Source organism: Crinia signifera, chromosome 5, assembly GCF_055691185.1.
Source record: "Crinia signifera chromosome 5, ASM5569118v1, whole genome shotgun sequence".
Classification (NCBI taxonomy): Eukaryota; Metazoa; Chordata; class Amphibia; order Anura; family Myobatrachidae; genus Crinia; species Crinia signifera.
Window position 1 is genome coordinate 306185010 of NC_139221.1, and position 20791 is coordinate 306205800.

Sequence of the window (20791 nt, forward strand, 5' to 3'; positions counted from 1 at the left end):
CTCTTCTGTGGAAGGTTTGACGCATCTCGCCCACAATGGATTAAATTCAATACAATTGGGAATTCAAACTGTGAGGTAAATGTATCTGACCCCGGAGATAAAGTACCAACCAATTGGCTTCTGTCAGTTTTCAAACCCGTAACATGTCAGAAGCTGATTGGTTGGATGTTCTACCCTTCTATAAAGGGTATATCACGATACTAGACAAAAATAATGCCTAGGGCCCTTGCGTAGCTCAACTCCTGCATTGTGTACCTTCATAGTGCGTCAAACATGGCTGCCTCATCTGGTATGCATGTGGGTTTGATGAAAACCACACCTGGAACTGTTGGTTTTGTTGGAACCCTTCTCTGGGTGTTATAAACATCAATCACCCCATCTCTTCTAAGGTTAACTGTTTCCACCCAGGGTAATCCTATGCAGTGTGTCCAAGATGGCTGTCTCACCTGGTTCCTTGTGAAGGTGGAATACACAACCCAAGAAAGTTATTACCCATAATGCCTACACCAATCCTGCATTCTAGGTTTTCTTTTTATGTATCTGTGGCTGGTCTATTGCTGTATTACATGCATTGTTTTTGATGTCTGTAAAGCACAGAAAGGGCGATATAGAAGTCTACTTATTACTATTATTATAGACACAAAAATGAAAATAATGACCGCGCCCAGACCACTGCCGCCTAGGAATACACCTTAAGATTCCCAAATCTTAACACATAAGCAATACAAAAAATTGGTGCTCCAAAAGGCGCTGTAATCTCCTCTTTTTAAGGTGTGCGATATTTCTATCACCAATGGGGTCGAATCTAGACTCCCTCCTTCCGTCCAGCCGCTCTTAAAGACAACCACAACTGACCTGGGTAAAATTCCCTATATGCCCGTAATGGTTTCTTTAAGTCTCCACGACCTCTGCATGCATTAATGACGATATCAGACCAGTGGAATCACCAGGACCCCATGAAGCATGAACTCACCCAAATCAGGTGCCCTATATGCATGTAAAGGTTTCTTTCTCCTCCGAGTTCCCACAGGTAGACAGCTTACTCCATGGAAAATTTGCAGTATCCAAAAAGGTTTATTTTCACAATAAAACGAATAAAAAGTACATAAAAAGTGGGAAGGAAATCCCAAGGAGAGTGGTGGTCTGGGTTACCTCCCAATCCGGATAGAAGGCCGCCCAGCTTCAGCAACTGGATACTGCAAATTTTCCATGGAGTAAGCTGTCTACCTGTGGGAACTCGGAGGAGAAAGAAACCTTTACATGCATATAGGGCACCTGATTTGGGTGAGTTCATGCTTCATGGGGTCCTGGTGATTCCACTGGTCTGATATCGTCATTAATGCATGCAGAGGTCGTGGAGACTTAAAGAAACCATTACGGGCATATAGGGAATTTTACCCAGGTCAGTTGTGGTTGTCTTTAAGAGCGGCTGGACGGAAGGAGGGAGTCTAGATTCGACCCCATTGGTGATAGAAATATCGCACACCTTAAAAAGAGGAGATTACAGCGCCTTTTGGAGCACCAATTTTTTGTATTTATTACTATTATTATTTATCTCTGTCCACTTTATCCCTCTTCAAAGTTTGATAACTCTGTATCTTCTTTTACTACCAGGATCATGTTTTGGTTTACATAACTGACCCCGTAATGTGTTCATGTGCTTAAAATTGTCGTGGCCTAACGCACCGTAATAATGTATTTTGTGATTTGATTTACATTATTTATTTTTGCATGAAAATTGAGGTTGGGAAAGTTTAAATTTTAGGAAAGCGGTTACTGTATCAATGTATGTCATGTTGTAGTAATGAGAAATTGATGAAGATTTTGTTCTTGACTGCAAAGCTCATTGAAAGTATAGGCTGCGCCCTTTCATCCTTATGCCCAAAGGTTGATTTTCTCATTAACGTTCTTTTTAAAGATACTCATCTGCAAATGTGCATTTAAGGGGATAGGGATGGGGATAGGGAACCGATTACTTAGGCCCAAGTCTCTCTAAGTGCCCGGGAGTGCAGCGGAGATGTAACCACTCCCCCTGTGTTGACAGGACTCTGCGGCCCCTATTGTCATCTGTTTAACACGTGGGTATTTGACTTCTTGCAAACGTAAGACAGACGTAATTTAATAGGATTGAGGTCAGAGTTAAAGTCAAGTAATTCACACCTGTAGCTAAATTCAGATTTTGATCCATCTGTTCGATGTGGACGTTTCCGTCATCATTATCAGTACGCACTTGCTCTAGTACTATGTCTATTGACAGAGATCTGGCCGAAATCGGATGCATCTCTGCATGTGCACATCTCCGCAAACCTGCATTTGCCATTACGGGCCTAAAACCCGCCCCCACTCAGCCTATGAGCCATTATCGCCCAGTTACGTTCCTTCAGCTGAAAGTTAAATCACTCCTACTTAAGGCTCATACACACTAGGTGATATAGGGCCAGAGTTTGAAAAGTGATGAAATGGAGACTGCCAAAGTTCCAGCCAATCAGCTTCAAATCTGCCACGTCACAGGCCTTGTTTAAAAAATGACAGTTTGACCGAGCTGATTGTATCATGGTTTATCACACTCCATTTTGGAGCTTCTGAGCGATATCGTTGTTTGTATCGTCCAGTGTCTATGCTCTTCCCAATGGCTGATGTCCGCTGCCACGCGTTTTTAAAGACCCCCTGTGTCGTATATGCTTGACCCATCTACCCCAATGTTGATTACCTCTGCCAGCCTCTGCAGGTGTGCATACACTTTTTTCCAATGCTGGCAACTCGTCCGGGTCTCTGCCGCAGCCGATATAGGCAGTGGGGATTGTGTGTGGGTTATCAGGTCAAAGGTGTCTAGGTCGACAGTCAATATGTCAACAGGTTATAGGTCGACACATGAAAAGTATCAACATGGTCTAGGTTGACATGGACAAAAGATCAACATGAAAATAGTTGACACAAGAAAATGTCAACACGAGTTCATTTTTTTTTCCTGTGTTTTTTGGGTGACACAGTGTTAGCGTACCATGTCCCCTATCATGGCTTGCTGCACTCGCCATTCTTCAAGCACTATTATATGCCCCCGTTTGGATCGTGAAGTAAGAACAAGTTGGTTTAAAAAAAAAAATAATTCCAAAAAAAGTTTGTCCACCCTTGACATGACCACCCTTGACATGACCACCCTTGACATGGCCACCCTTGACATGGCCACCCTTGACATGACCACCCTTGACATGACCACCCTTGACATGGCCACCCTTGACATGACCACCCTTGACATGACCACCCTTGACATGACCACCCTTGACATGACCACCCTTGACATGAGTCAGCCTATTGCCTGTTGACCAATAGTGGTCGACCTATTGACTGTGGTTCCAACGACCGGATACGTTGGGACCACCTCTACTCGTATTTGCGTATACGTGGCTGCATGAAACTCTGCGCCAGCCCCTTTTGTGCGACTTGCAGACAGGTTCTGTAACCCATAGCAACCAATTCTACAATAGCTTACATATGGCCAGTGATGCACATTTGTGTTTGCGTAGGCAGCCTCCTAAACCTTTAAAAAGGTATTGGTCATTATCCACAATCTGCAGTAAGTTACAAAGCATTTATTCAAATGAAGGGACACCTGCCAGTAATCTATCACCGGGCATATTATACAGGGTATCCAGATGATAGGTCAGCAGTGTCTAGGTCGAAAAGTCAATTGGTCGACACCATATATTAGGTCTACAGGTACAAAAGGTCAATATGACAATGATAGATACAAACGTGGTCACACGCAGGTTTTTTTATTTTAATTTTTTTCATGGTTTCCCAATTTTTTTGTTTAATTTTTGCCCTATCCAGCTGTATCAATAATCAATAAAAAAAAAATCCTCAAAATCACTAAAATGTCCTGCAGTTTTTTTTTTTTTAATTTTTGTGCCATAAATGAATTCAGTCCCATGTCCATATTTTTGTTTTTCAATGTATAGGCTTTGTAATAGTGTAAAACCCGACTTATTTATTACATCACCTTTGCTATAGATGGTTTTCGTTGTCTTGTACTGAGGCCATTTTCTGATCATTGTACCTATATCGGGAACACTATTCAAATTTGAACTCATTGTGATACATTCGAATAAAAAGCCCCCAAAAAGTGATAATTTATGCATGAAAAACCCGATTTATAACACCGTTACATCTGCCCCGTAGTCCTATCTCCGTATTGGAGTGACTATATTCTGATCCGAGCAAGGGAACCTTTATGAAATATAATGGTTAATTATAAGAAAGACTAATGACTAATTTGGAAATTACCCCAGTCTCCTGTCCAGTAAACGAGACTGAAATTCATCTCCTCATTTCAGTCATTTTTAGTCATTAACGTTCCTCTCTTCTTTACACAGTTCTGGTAACGTAACTTCTGTACTACAGAGATTAGTTACATTTATCCTACATCCCCTAATTTAACCATACGTTTCTATAAAAAAAAAAAAAAAATATTGGGGAATCAAAAGAAAAAATATATAATGAAATATTAAGAGTGGAATTCAATTAATTGCAGTAATTTACTGAGGCTAATTGATTCGCCGGGGACTATCCAATTAGCCCAGATGCTGACACTTTCTTATGGAATTTTTTCCAAACCCACTAAGGTGCTGAACAGAAATCCCTAAAAACTCACCAGTTTTTGCACCCGCTTTCCTCAAAACACATAGGTCCAAGAATTTTTCCCTGATTCTATGTGTTTTTGACAGAAAACAGGTCAAATTTAAATGGAAAAAACAAACAAACAAAAAAACAGATTTCAGTTGAATTGTTCAAAAAAAAAGACAATTATGCAAAAAGTCGCAGTAAAGCCCATTTTATTTTTTTTGAGCCCGAAATTTTTTTGTGCATCAATGAATTCCCCCCTAAGGGTTATAATGGTTAATAAAGTAAGCAGGAATTACCAAATGCAGTTTTCCCTAGGTCATTTCATTGGTGTTTTTGCAAATGTCTACTAAATAGCAGAAATTAATGGTTAGAATCCAAAGTAGTCCAACTGTTATATCATTGCTTAAATTGGTACTTATATGTTAGTTGGGTGGCCACTAAGCTATTTGCTTCGTTTTACGCGTCCCATCGCGGGGCTTGCCACGCTTCGGGCTCGGGGGCTCGCTGCGCTCGCCACACTATATGAAATCAACTCCATGCCGACATGGATAGTGGGGGTATGAGCGTATCAACTATAGTGGGCGCCCAACTAACATATAAATACCCCCTTAGCGTGGCACCGTGCCCAAAGCATGGCGCACGCAGTGCTATGTTTCAGTGTCCATGTCGACATTCGGTACAAAAAAAAGTGAAATACCCCATGTCGACATTTTGACTGTCAACCCTGTCGACCTTCCTGCATGTCGACCTAGTGGTGTCGACATAATACTTGTCGACCTAGTTGCTGTCTATCCAATGATCCATACCCGAACATACTGGGCTAAATTTACTAAGCCGAGGGTTTTAAATAACACCAAACATGGCACTTAGTGAATTTAGTCTGCAGTATGAAGTTACATATATACCTGTATTAGCATCCCAGTAATCATCGCTGGTGATCGCAGGGGTATGGTATATCCCTCTGACAGTTGGGATTACGAAGGTCGTTTCTCCAACATCGGAATCCCGACTGCCAGGAACAAAAAAGGGAGAGCGGGTTCAAACCCCTTTCGGGCTCACTGCTCGCGCCACCAATTCTATTCTCCCACTACGGGGGTCATGAACCCCCATGAGGGAAAACCTACACCAGATATGGAAACATTTTGGAATGTCTTTGTGAACGAGCTAAAGCACTAGCGACTGTGAAATTCAGAAGAAGCATTTAAATGAAAATCTGTATATAAAAGGCCAACTGCTCCTCACCTCTGTGCCACTAGAGGACCAAATTACTCCTTTGTGTTCTAAAAGATGTCATAACAGAAAGTGAAGGCAATTTCCGCCGGGACACTGACCTATTTCAAACTTGGTGGATATGAGAGAGGGAGCTGTGAAGACAGAGATTGGAGGTAGGAGCAGATGGGAACTGGGGCCGGGGTTGGAGAGTTTGTGGGCTAAAAAACTGTCACAGGTCAAAGTGAAAGTAAACCCGATCACAGCTTAAAGTGAAAGTACATTGCAAAAGCCGTCATTTTGACAGGCATTTAAATAGTCTAATAAATAATATGCTATTGTAGTTTTCATTGCTGATAGATAATTCTATGTGCCCTGTACTCCTAATGGAACAGAAATGGTCAATGCTGACTTTGTCTATTGATATGACTGGGCAGCACAATACGCTACAATGTTCCATGCTTGTACGTCAGTGTTACTGCAGCCCGGGCAGACAGTGCTGGGTCTTTTAGGGAACAACAGCGCATAAAGTGACAGAGCTTACAGTAAGATAGTGCGGACTCGCCCCATCACTACCCACTGACAGACCTGCTTTTGACGTAGGCTTGAAAATACCAGAAGTTTGGAATAGGACGAGTTCTGTGCAGCGTATCAGTTCTTGTGGGAAAATATGCTCCAGTGACTTATTGGCACCCATGCTGGAATGTGGTATTTAAAAGCACCTTTTTTTACAGTGGGAAAGAATTTGGCGAAGGATAAACAATCCAGCAATGCTAAACGGACCACGGTAATCTCATAACCCACAGAACTTGTTCTTGCCAGTCGTTTGCAAAACTTTTGAATGTTTTCTGCTTTGCTGAAAATTCTGTGCGCTAAGGAAAAAATAAAAAATATATGGTACTTGTGTAGTTTCACGGGGGGAGCTACGTAGTTAGCGTAGCGTCCCTTTCAGAATCGGCGTCGGGTTCCTGCGACCAGCGTATTCAGTCAGAAGTAGCATGCTGTGTTCCCGCGACCAGCGTAGGCAGTACGTAGTTAACGAAGTGTTCACGCTGAGTGTCCCTGCCAGTAGCCAGCGTCCCTGTCAGATCCAGCGTAGTGTTCCCGCAGACAGCATAGTCAGTCAGCGGCACACAGTTAGCGTAGTCAGTCAGCTGTTAGATTGAGCAGAGTTCAGTTATGGCTGCTGAAAAGGTTACACTTTTTAACCTGCTGCAGACGGAGGAGGAGTTGGTGGCCTTTTTACAAAGGCACAAATTCCTGCCTGACACCAAGACCTGTCCCAAGGGCCACCCTATGATGCTAAATGTGAGGGAGTGGATGTGGCGCTGCTGCAGCTGTGGAAAGAAGGTCACCGTCAGGGCTGTGCAATGGTTCAGAGGGTGCCATCTGACCTTTTGTCACCCTGATCCGATTCGTGTTCTGTTGGGCAGAGGAGCTGACCAGCATCCACTTCTGTGAGCAACATCTGTCCATCTCGCAGAAGACCACCGTCCTCTACAACAATTTGATGAGGGAGGCCTGCACCGTGGACCTCATGTGGCAGCCTCACCGACGTATTGGCGGCCCAGGCAAGATCGTCGAGGTGGACGAGAGCCTATTCATCCAAAGGAAGAGCCATGTTGATCATATGCTTCCCCAACAATGGCTCTTTGAAGGCATTTCTAGGGAGACCGGAGAGTGCTTCGTCACAGCCGTCGAAAGACGTGATGCAAGCACCCTGATGGCCGCCATCGAGAGGCACATTGAACCGGGGACGACCATCTTCTCGGATTGCTGTCGTGCCTACAAGACTGAGCAGCTGGAGCTAGCAGGGTACCACCACGCTCGGGTGAACCACCAGTACAACTTCGTGGATCCGGAGACCGGGGTTCACACCCAGAACATCGAGCGGCTTTGGTGATCCTGTAAGTGGCGCAATAAACGCCAAATGGGCATTGTGCGCCATCAGCTAGACTCCTACTTACAGGAGTTTATATGGAGAAAGACTCTTGGCGCCGAAAACCCGTTCCAGCGTATCCTCCATGCGCTAACCCTGCTCCCCCAGGCTGAGAAAGGCGATGGCGCAGAGGCAGAGACAAGTGCATCGACTTCTCATGCTGTTTCTGTAAAAGCAGTTTCTGAGGAATTGCTTTCTCCATTTTTTTGTCTTTATTCTTCGTCTTTTTCATTGTATTGTCATTTGATAATTTCCTTCATTCTTCTTCTTTATTATTAACTAAAAACCAGTTACCAGTTAACACATGTCCTCATTACTGTCTCAGATGTATGATATGGCAGGTGTGAATGTGTTCCTGAAACACCCCCACCATCCACGCCAGCCCAAAGCGTGGCGAACGGACGCGATACGCGTCCTGCCGACCTTTTCATACCCCCACTATCCACGTCAGTGGAGTTGATTTCATAAAGTTTGGCGAGCCCCGCGAGGGGACGTGGAACACGTGAAGCAATCCGCGTCCACTCACCACGCTTCGGGCTGACGTGGATAGTGGGGGTGTGAAAAGGTTGGGATGACGCACACCGCGTCCTCCCGACACATATTATGCATATGCACATATTATGGTATATTATGCATATGCACATATTATGGTATATTATGCATATGCACATATTATGGTATACTAAAAAACAGGCATCAAATAATAAAAATATACATACAAAAATTGTGATAAGAAAGGTCCAGTACGAATCCTTTCCCTGTTGGTAGCACCAGGACTGATGTCTGATGTCATGATCCGTTCTTTCATGTTTCGACTGCTTATAACCAAAGATCGGTAATTGCTGACAATCCAGACCTACTATTGGGTCAGTTAGTAATATGTGCCAATTCCTGCGTATTGCTGCCCTTGCAATTTAAGAAGATATTGACTATGTACTTACAAAAACAATCCGAGTATCAGCTGAGGCTCTTGGTTTTTTTTCACATGAGATCCTTGCGCTTAACCTGTTTTACGTTTTTGCATCGCCTCAGAGATTTCCTTCTGGTCACGACCCTGTTTTAGATAGTGCTGACCCATGTCATGAAGAGCTGTTGTTAATTCATTAGGATCTGAGATGATCCGGGCCACACGTACCAGCTGCGAAAAGGGGAGCCCTCTTCAGAGGCTGAGGGTGGAAGCTACTTTATAAGAGCAAGGTGTCTGTTGGCTTCCTACAAATACTTGTAGAGAAGATGTTGTTGTTGTATATAGTAATTCTCACGTCCAGAAAATCAATTGATGTTAAACTGCTGCTGTATGTGAACCTGATTGAGTTTGGGACACTATTAAGGTAACTCACAAAGTCAACAAGGGCCGCCATGTCACCAGTCCAGATCATAAAAAGGTAGTCTATAAAACGTTGGTATAACGCTATGTGGCATGAATATTTGGAATTTCCCATGATCTATTTTTGTTCATAACTGTACATATATAGGTTTGCATAAGATGGGGCCATATTTGACCCCATGGTCGTTCCTTTAGTCTGCAAAAAAAAAAATGCTATTAAACAAAAATAGTTTTTGTGTAAACAACTTCCATCAAGAGTTTTAAAAAATCAATAGGGGGACCCTTATAACCTGGACATGTTTTAACCGATTCTCTTGTTGCTTCGATCCCACCCTCATTATCAATATTGGTATACAGAATTCCCACATCGAGGGTAACCGGGATACAATCCGGTGGTGGAGGACCGAAAGTTGCTCATTTGTTTAGGAAGTCCGTGGTGTCCCTAAGAAAGTAGGGAGTTTTTTGCACAACAGGCTGTGGATGGTAATCAACATATTGGGACAGTGGTTGCCCCAGCAAATTCCTTGAGGATATGATAGGTCTCCCCGGGGAGCTCACTAGGCAGAATGTAGAGTAGTGGTATTTATGGAAACTACTGTGTGAGAAAACGAACTGTTCGTTCATCCAACCGTATGTATGTATGTATGTATGTGAATCTTGAGACCTTTCAGCTTGCAGTATATGTAATATTGTCAGGAGTATGTTACTAATGCTGGGTACACACCAGGACGACTAGGGCCCGATCCCCACAATCTAGATCAAATTCCGATCAATTGGATGTAGATTGTGTGCTGATTGGGCCCTTTTCTGACCTGGTGTGGACCGATACCTATCCGATGCGCGGTCCCGCGGGTCGGTCGGTCGTTATTGAGATCCTACCTGCTGCAGGTAGGATCTCAATGACGACCATACAGCCGGGTGCGGGTCGCCATCGGATCGGACCCGCTCACGGTGCACATCGTGAGCGGGTCGTGCCCCCCCGCGTCACCGTGAGCGGGTCGGACGAGACACAGACGACCCGCTCACGATGTGCATCGTGAGCGGGTCATCCTGGTGTGTATCCTACATTAGATGAGAGTTCTATTGAAGATGGGATGTTGATTTGGACAACCAATCATCAGATGATTCTATGTATTATCTTCTAAAAGGTTCTGAATAAATAAGTATAATCTGATTGGTTGCTATGGGCAACATCCCATCTTTAATACAACTCCCATCTTAGTAAATCTATCCCGCAGAATCAAAAACATTTAAATTTACCGCCATTTATAATATTATAACCTTTATATGTGTCCTTATTCGTGGGTGTCCAGACTTTCCATTTGCAAAATATAATCACATTACTGATGTGCAGGGAACGATTTAAGATTAGAGGGGGCCCCTGTGCCTCTTGGGCACCTTGCCCTCTGTTAAAAATAAAAAAAACTGGCGCATACCATATATGCAGACTGGTAAAATTTTCCGGAAGATTATCATTAGCACAATGGCACAGGTGGCAGGAGGTAAGTACTGTAGCTGCAATGGGTACACCCACTTTAGACACACCATTGCTGAGGTGTGAGGTGTTTTGTACCTCATGCATTGGCAGTGTCGCTAGTGGATACAGCGGATAAGGTGCGATCTCATTGAGTGCCTTGGACATGTCACTAGTACCCGGTGAGGCTGCATTTGTTGATACTGGAAAGTGTGTTTGAAAGCAGTGCAGGCTGATTTTCGGAGAAGCAGGTAAATCATAGGGGGAATTATCTATAAACTTGTGTGACATGTTTGCAACAAGAATTTGAACAATTCAATGTCTTACAAAGAGAAATGCAACTAAGGGTTACCTGCAAACCAGGTGCAGCACATGTTAATGTGCAGGAAGGGCCCTTTCTGTAGTTTTTTTTTTTTGCTTTGTACATACAGAGAATCGTCAAATTTTTGGCGGCAGTGGTTCCCAAATGTGGAATTTGAGGCTTAAAGATCAATATTTGTGAAAGCAAAAACATAACCATTCTCTTCATTCGCTTTCCTTCATTCACTTAGGATTTCATTTTGCTATTAGTATTTTCTTATTACGACCATTTGATACTAGTTTATTCTTTATGAATTTAGAGTTACGATATACAGCTAAAATGTGCAAGTTTGCCCCGGCATAAACCAGTCTGCAAATTCATTTTTTATTTTTGCATGCAGAGAAAATATTATCTGCTTTCGTGTGTAACACACAAAAACTGGGCAGCTTTTTTTTTCTTTTTAACATTATGATTAGAGTTGAGCTCAGACACTCGTCTCCCAGTTCTAACTTCATCTGAACATTTTACACAAATGATAATTATGAATTATGAATAATTATTACTAGTATTTTGCGGAACGTGTTCCATAATAAGTGAAAGTCTCTTCTTTTTTTATTAAAGGATTACCAGTTGGCCAGTGCAAAAAAAATTCATGTAAATAACATACGATTAATTTTATAACAAGGTTGGTGGTTTGTAGAAGGATGAAAGAAGAACCCGGGTGATTTTTTTAGCCATTTCGAGTAGCCGAGCAAAACTGATCATTTTAGCCGTGCCGTAATATCGATGCATCCAGGGAAAGAAGTCTAGGACCAAAATATGATTGATTTTTAAACAAACCATAAAATGTGCAATTCTAAATCAACAATTCATCAGAAGCGATGAACTTAATCTGTAAAATGGTACCTCATTTATCGATTTTGGTTAAGTATGAAGAGAGGAAAAAGGTATTGTCACCAAAAAAAAATCACATAGAAATAATATATAATATATATGATTATGCCATCCCGGACCAATGTTTGAGTCCGAGATGGCATAGTAAGGGACAGAAGCAGAATGTCATGGCTCCTGGCTCCTTTTCTGTTGGTTTTTTTTTGGCTGCACTTGATATCCAGGACTATTGGTGTCAGCCATTTTGGAAGCATGTATTAAGTGGGTACTTATGTATTAGCCGGGCGCCCTGTCAATATGTGAAGGGCGGGTTTATAGTTACTTAATATGTGAAGTGCGGGCTGCGGGTTTAGAATTACTGCTCGGTGGGCTTAAGGGTGGCGGGCGAGCTGAGGGGGGATACAGCCGGCGGGGGGGAGCGGCAGCAATGTACGGGCGGAGGGGGTAGATAGCCGGCGGGGGGGGGGGGGGGGGGGGGGAGTGGCAGCAATGTACGTCATTCAGCGTACTGCCGCTGGGGGAGCATCACATGTTTTCCCTGCTCCCCCAGCGTCACTACGCTAATTGCTAGAGACAGGATTATATGCAACATAAAAAGCTTGAAATATGCATGCAAATATGCATGAAAAATACTTAAAAATATGCATTAAAAAGTGTTAAAATATGCTACGTTAAATAATAAAAAAAAGTAATTTTTAACTTATTTATTTAAAAATCAGAATACGATCAGTTGCAAATAAACTTCAAAATAGGCCCACGGCATCTGCAGATGTCTAGTGCAGTACACAGGATTTTTTTTCTTCCTGGTTGCTACAGCAGACTGCAGCGTCCAAAGCTCTGCTTGCATCAACTACACAGACCCTCATCTCTAGCCCATACCGCCCAACTGTCCCGCTTATCGCGGGAACGTCCCGATATTTTGGGACATTCCCACGTCCCTCCCGCCTCCCACAGTGTCCCGCTCGGGGGGCATTTGGGAGTCCCCCCCCTGTAGTCCGTGAACAGACGCTGTGCGCATGTGCACAGCGTCTATTCTTGCAGACAGAGGGGCTGGGGGCTGGCCAGTGAGTATATGCCACGCCCCTTTCCGGCAGGTCACGCCCCCCAAAATTTTTGTTGTGCGCACCGTCCCGCCACAGCCAGCCCAGATGTTGGGAGGTATGCCAGTGCTGATGGATCAAATGTCAGCATAGCGTGTGAGGGTGGCGCAGTGCAAGGCTTCCTCCCTGCTCTGCATACTCACTGTGACACGTGTTTCCTCCACGCCTTGTGATGTCACAACCCTTCCGCCCACCTCCTCTGCTGCAGAAGTCTGTCTCTTGGTGTAAAGTCCCAGGCCAGGGGCAGGCAAAGGTTCAGGAGCTTCGTAATGGCATCCGCCCCAACTGACTTCTATCAACATGGATTGGCAGCCTAGAGCAGTGTCAGACATGGCGTACATCCAAGGGGGATGCAGTTGAAATCCCGACACTTTTTCCCCCCACTGGAACTAATGGATCATATCCCCACTATCCAGGTCATACCCCCATTATCCACGTGGGTGTGGAGCTAACTTTACAAAGTGTGGCGAGCCACCGAGCCCGAAGCGTGGTAATTTTATAAAGTGTGGCGAGTGGATATGCGTGCGCTCGCCATACTTCATAAAAATTAACTCCATGCCCACGTGGATAATGGATGTATGACATGGATAGTGGGATTTGATTGTGTTGTGTGTGTGTGTGTGTGTGTGTGTAGTGTATCAATACTTACCCTCAACAATGTTCCCGGCGCCAGCGTTCCCCTCCTCCGGCACTCCATCCCCGGCGGCAGCAATGTACGCAATTAGCGTAGTGCCGCTGGGGGGAGTAGGGAAAACATGTGATGCTCCCCCAGCGGCAGTACGCTGAATGACGTACATTGCCCCCCCCCCTGCCGGCTGTATCCCCCCTCCGCTCGGCCGCCGCCCTTAAGCCCACCGAGCAGTAATTATAAACCCGCCGCCCGCACTTCACATATTAAGTAGCTATAAACCCGCCACCCTCCCTTCACATATTGTCAGGGCGCCCGGCTAATACATAAGTACCCACTTATTTTATGCTTCCAAAATGGCTGACACCAATAGTGTCATACGCCAACTACGTAATGGGCGCCCTGCTAATACATAAGTACCAATAAGTGAAATTATATAAAAGTACCAATAAGTGAAATTATATAAAAGGAGGAGCAAGAGCACATTTATCAAATTCCACTACGCTGTATACAACAATAGTCTATTCCTTAGTGTAGACTTATAGGGGGAGTATTGGTTTTTCTATAATGGGAGTAATCTGTTTGTTGCATACGGGCCCCTGCACCCTTGTTTTATTAATTACCTTTTCAGAGTCCAGTGTCGGACTGCAGCTGCGGTAAAAAAAAAAATCACCGGCAAAATGGCTTCCGCTAATGCAAAGTAGGGATTCTGTCTTCGGAACATGGCTGGCACCATGTTTCCGGAGACCTTCACTTGTGTAGAATGCTTTGGAATGATGCTCGAGTCTACTGCGCTGTTAAAAGTAGGTGGCCTACCATGAGTCTGAACATGGCTTCTCTGCTCTGTTAAAACATCCCTGAGTGGGGAGATTTATCAAAGTTTGGAGAGAGATAGTGTCTCATTTATCAATTAGTGATCAATCCAATTGGCTAGAGGATGTTTTATCACTTGTTGATAAATGGAACCCATAATGTATAGAGAGATAAAGAGCCAGATGCACTAAGCCTCACAAGTGATAAAATGGAGAGTGATAAACAACCAGCCAATCAGCTCCAACCCGACATGCCACAGACCGTGTTTTGAAAAATGTCAGGTAGGAGCTGATTGGCTGGCTCTTTATCACTCTCTATTTTATCACTTTTGAAGCTTAGTGCATCTGGTCCAAAGTACCAACCAATCCACTCCTACCTGTTATCTTACAGGCAGTGTTTTTAAAATGATATGAGCTGATTGGTACTTGATCGCGCTCCACTTTCACTGTCTCTCCAAAGTACGTGACGGTGATATTTTGAAGAACACATGACAGGTAAACCTTAAGGCAGGCATGTCCAAAGTCAGGCCCGGGGGCCAATTGTGGCCCGTGCTGTCATTTCAAGCGGCCCTCAGCCTCCAGCTGGAACAGGGCAGAGCATCAGATATGGGAAGAACAGCACAGGACACTAAAGGTGGGGCTCCAGCGAGCGCGCCTTTACTTTGCTGTCTGCTGCAGTGAGGAGGTGCCGGTCGCCACAGTCAGATGTGTTTGGCGTCCTACCCCTGCTGCTGCAATCGTAAATCACCCTACTCCTCAATCACAGTGACAGCAGTGTTTGGAGAGGGGGGCAGCAAGGGGGAAGCTTGCTCCCGTAACGTGCAGAGCGGAGGAGGGCAGCAGCAGGAGCCCAAGCATCTCCTGTCCTTGCAGTGCCTGCTTTGCCTCTCCTTCCTCTTGCTCACACAAGGGACTGAGAAACATACAGAGAAGGGAGGGGGCATAGTGGGGGACATACAGTGAAGGAGAATCAGGCTGGGGGACATACAGTGAATGGAGGCAGTGAGGCCATTCAGAGAAGGGGGAGCAGGGGCAGGCTGGGGGACATACAGTGAATGGGGGCAGAGTGGGGTACATAGTTTTACATAGTAGGTGAGGCTGAATAAAGACTTGCGTCCATCTAGTTCAACCTATGTTTATAGTAGCTTATCCCTTGTTGTATAGTATGTTCTGATATTTTAAAGACAGATTATGTTACTTATTCGTACCCATGGATGTTTTTAACCAATAAATGTTTATCCAACCTTATTTTAAACATATTTATAGTGTCTGCCTACACCACTTCTCCAGGAAGAGAGTTCCAAAGTTTGACTGCTCTGACTGTAAAGAATTTTTTTCTTCTAGATGAACAAAATCGTTTTCTTCTAATCTAAACTCGTGCCCTCGCATTCTAGATTCCTTTCTATTGGCCCCTAATATATTTATACATGTTGAGCATATCCCCCCTTAAACATCTTTTCTCTGGTGTAAATAGTCCCAAATTGTTTAATCTTTCCTCATAGCTTAAATTCTCCATTCCCCTAATAAGCTTTGTTGCTCTTCTTTGGATTTTTTCTAATTGAATTTTTCTAATTCATAGGGAATGGAGGTCATACAGGGAAGGAGGGTCAGGCTTGGGGACATACAATGAATGAAGGCACTGATGGACATTAAGAGAAGGGGGCAGGCTGAGGGACAGAGTGTATGGGTGCAGAGTGGGGGACGTACAGTGAAGGAGGGGTAGGCTGGGGGACATAGAGTGAATGGGGGCAGAGTGGGGGACCATTCTGATGTGATTAATGATTCAAAAAATGTCAGGCTGAATGGTCGGCCCCCACACATTTACACTTCACCAAATCTGGCCCTCGTCGCAAAAAGTTTGGACACCCCTGCCTTAAGGTTTAGGTTGAATAAATAGTTCTTAAGCAAACAAAGGGGTACAGTATTCTGTACCTCCGATAGTCAAAACTTGTTCGTATTAAGGAAACCATTCTATGCTGTTCCTTGGGAATTTTGGTATAAAATCATTACAACTCTTGTTTATTTTCAGAGATCACAACCCATGAGTTGGCATCTCTGAATTAGACTGTGAAATGACTTGAAAAAGCAGCATTTGTGCAGAATTTTGTCTACAAGCCGCCTTCTACATAGATGTGGAAAAAGAGTGCTCAGACCTCGGTTCCCTGCCAGCGTAAGAGGCCCTGGTACGCTCCGCATAGAGACGTTCACAGACAGACAATCCGGCAAGGTCTTCACCTCAGACACACAGACAGCCATAGTTTACATTGCGGATGTTAGGACATCACAGTTCGGTCAACTGGTGGCATGTGTGGTTTGGAACACAACTCTCATCCAAAATGAAAAACTAACAGTGTCTCAAGTTTATTTTCTTTCTGGTGTTTACGTGTTATTGCAAAACGCCAGTACAGCCAGATGGCTGACCAGGCGGACAGTACGTATACAGTACCACACAGGGCCTCAGCCGGTGAGTGCCGGGGAACCAGGAAATGAGACACTTAGTGCAGGAAAGTGTGTCAGTGGCGCTCCCTTTTTGTAGCATATTCTTAGATATTGCATTATACTGTATAGAATATTTTTTTTAGTGCACTTAGTGGGGTACATGTATGAACTAGCGTTAAGTGCACTTCTGCACTTAATGCCACACGTTTTTGCAGATGTACTAAAAGCGCACCTAACGTGCGCTAGGGACAGCCCACTGAATAACGCTCAGTGGGACCATCCCCCGCAATTCCCCCGCATTAATAGCGTTGTCCTATCCCTACTGCGGGGGAGCCGATAAGGAGAGCCATTAACACTGGTCAGAATGGCTCTCCTTATCGGCGGGGTGTGTGTGTGTAATACGGTAATACAAATTCTGTACTGTAGTTTTGAAGGTATAATCCATACATTGCATGTTGGTCCAGTCAGATTACAATGCGATAAGAGCTCGGAATTTAGGGGCAGATGTATAAATTAGCATATCTGCACTTAACGCTAGTTAACTGGGTGGATTTTGTTTTTGCAGATTTATTAATAGCGCACCTAACGTTCGCTAGGCAAAGCCCGCTGAGTAACGCTTGGCGGGGCTGTCCCCTGCAATGTCCCCCCAGTAATTAGCGACTGGGGCAATGTATTAACAGCTGCCTAGGCGCTAAATCGCCCTGGCCGCTTCGCCAGCTCTGCTAGCGTTGTCCTATCCCCACTGCGGGGACAACGCTAGCCCTGATGCTGGCTCTCCTGGGCATAACGGCTCTCCTTCTTGGCTGCTAGGGGATTAATACATTCAGACGCTATGTGTGCCCGCTTCTCCTCGTTATACAGGAGAAGCGGGACCCGTTATTTTACAGTCGAAAAGGGCACGATCATTAATATACCCCATTAAGGGGCAGATGTATTAAGCAGGACAAAGAGAGAAGTGAGCCAGTGGAGTATTTGTCTATGGCAACCAATCATCTACACATATAACTTTATAGACTGGACTTGGTTAAAAACTGCGAGGTTGCCATGAGCTGGTACACTTTTACACTCTTCACTGCTTCATGAATAGACTCCTATATGATCCAGTTTGAATGTGACATTGACAAAGTCAAAGGCCTGATATTTGGCGTCCCTGGTGATGATTGTAGGGCAGGGGAGACTTGCAGAGGCCCATGGGTAGAGTTGGCGTGTTCATTGCAAAAACCGGATCTGTCGCATCGCTGGGCCTGGTTTTGAAGAGCAAGCGCAAGATTTAATTTTTCAATCCACGATTATTGATAAATGCATTTATTTTGTAGGGTAATGCTGAGTGGAGGGGAGTACGGCCATTTTGACTCCGTTAATTACTACTCAGCCACGAGATGTTGGCCTTTGGGCCTTGTTCTGAATTTTATGTGGCATTGTAGTGTGTGCTAGTAGATTAGTACACTACCAAGGCCATTTTGCGACATGGCAAAGGTGGAACACACAAGAAATAAGAACAGGAAGTGATACATGCCACACCTGTTTTTATTCCTTGTGTGTTCTGCTTTAATGGATAGAAGACTGCAGCACATCACATAATCCATCCCTTATTTATATACATTTTTCCTCAGACTTCAAACACATGTCTACAATCAGCGGCATATATCCGTACAAGGTCTCGATTTCCTTTCCCGTTTTCCAGCACAGGAAAGCTATCTTTTGTCATCTCTCACTGCTGAATGGGACATTGTATACATTTTTCGAGGTGAAATTCCTCAGGCATTTTCTGACTTCTCGGCATCTGACCTGGCTTGGCCTGACACTGGCACCGTTCTCTCAATCCGTCCGCAGCAGAAAACTCTTTGGCACTCGATCTTTGAAGTCTTGTCCAGAAGATGAAGGGAACCAACCCAGAGAAATGCATTTGTGCAGGATTCTGGGATATGACTTCTAGCGCTGCTTTATATTTATCCACAGTGTTTTATAACGAGCAATTTATTGCAGACATTTGCTTTTGAAGGGCACCCGATTTGCACCACAAAGTGAATTTGTTTTGGACTGGTCCTACGGCGCATAATCCAGATGCACTCCCATACAGAAAGGTCTCCAGGACACTGTGTGGGGAGGGTATAAGTGCTTCAAGTTAATTTAGTCAGAGGGCACCAGGAAAACTTTTAGTGCAATGGTTTTCTCCTCTAAATTTGCACCTATTTGCTCATCTTCCCATCTTATTTAAATAATCTCACCTATGCACTGTTCCATTGTGCTTTATAAATCTTTAGTGTAAATCAAGACGCACTGTGCAAAATGAGTTAGAAGACGGCTCTGAGGTCACTTCAAAGCGGACTGGTTTACTTCTTGGGTGGTTCTTTCTGCATTGTCTGACATTGGCACAGAGGGCCCTATTCAGACCGTATATTTGTTGCATAACGAGCAGGTAAGCCCCACCCGACGAACGCCCTCCCCCGCCACTCAAATCCCCTTGCTAGCATGCGAGGGGATATGTACTGGAACACATCAGTTCATGTGGCAAATAGGACAGAAGTCAATCAATGTTCGCCGACCATCTAATGATTTTTGGTACTTATGTATTATCTGGGCGCCCGATTTTTTGATCGGGTCGGAAAAATTGCGTCTATCGCATTGCATGCAACCAAATCGCATGCGATGCGATCGACATGATTTTCCATTGGATTCAATATTAAATGGTCCCTGTTCATACCCCCACTATCCAAGTGGGCATGGAGTTGATTTTCTATAGAGTGGCGAGTGGACGCGGAATTCATGTTAAGTAATCCGCGTCCCCTCACGGGGCTCGCTGCGCTCGCCATGCTATATAAAATCAACTCCACGCCCACTTGGATAGTGGGGGTATGAACAGGGACCATTTAACATTGAATCCAATGGAAAATCGCGTGCATCGCATTTTCGGGAAAATCGCGTTAAATCGCATCTGATTGTATGCCTTAAGTTAAGGCATACAATCAAAAATCGGGCGCCCAGATACTACATAAATACCGATTTATTTATTTTTTGGTACTTGTTTCCTAGCACGGCGCCACCGATTTTAATTGTATTAAATCGGGTCGCAAAAAAAATCATGCAACCAAATCGCATGCGATGCGATCGACCCGACCGACCTGATTTTTACATTGGCCCCAATGTTAAATGCCCCCCAGGCCCCATTTTTCATTGTATGCCCCCCCATTGTTAACGCCACACCACGATCAACGTCAACCCGAAGCGTGGTGAGCCCGCGAGGGGCGTTGGTACGCGTCCTCCGACCTTTTCATACCCCCACTATACACGTCGGCGTGGAGCTGATTTTCTATAGTGTGGCGAGCGCAGCGAGGCGAGCGGACGCGCACTACTTCAGACGTATTATGCAGCCCCTCGCGGGGCTCGCTACACTCGCCACGCTTCGGGCTGGGTGGCTCGTTGCGCTCGCCACACTATATAAAATCAACTCCACACCGACGTGGATAGTGGGTGTATGAAAAGGTCGGAGGACGCGTACTGCCGCCCCTCGCAGACTCGCTACGCTTCGGGTTGACGTTGATGGTGGCGTTTGGGGGGCATTTGACATTGTTATTTGACATAATTCACATGATTTTCAAAGTGCGTTAAAAACGCGCTTAAAGCCCGAAAATCGGGTCGGTCGGGTCCCATCTCATACCTTAAGTTAAGGTATGCGATGGGACCCGACGGGCGCCGTGCTAGGAAACAAGTACCTTTTTTTTTTTTCACCCTTCTGAAGTAAGTCAGTGAAAACTGACTTTTATTTCACATGGAGATGGCTGTTAAGGGGGCGGGCGCTGACGTCCTGTAACAAACACCAAACATCAGGGAAGGATCCGAATTCGGCCTGCTACGAGCTGGTCTGAATCGGCCCCAGAGTGGCTATTGCAATGCTGATAATATTGCTAGTTTGCGCAGATAGAATTTCGTATGATCTCTCAGGTGCTTATGTTCTTCGATCAGTGCAGAAAACAGGCAACGTAAGTTAGTGTAGAAATTCTCGTAGTTCTCATTTAAGCTCTCTATAAAGTTTATCCATCTCCGACAC

The 20791-nt window shown here is 44.6% G+C and overlaps 1 protein-coding gene across 1 annotated transcript in view; it reads left to right on the plus strand.

Moving 5' to 3' along the window:
* Positions 1 to 20791, plus strand: part of CDK6 (cyclin dependent kinase 6) — a 140886-nt gene that overhangs the window by 60971 nt on the left and 59124 nt on the right. The window lies entirely within an intron of this gene.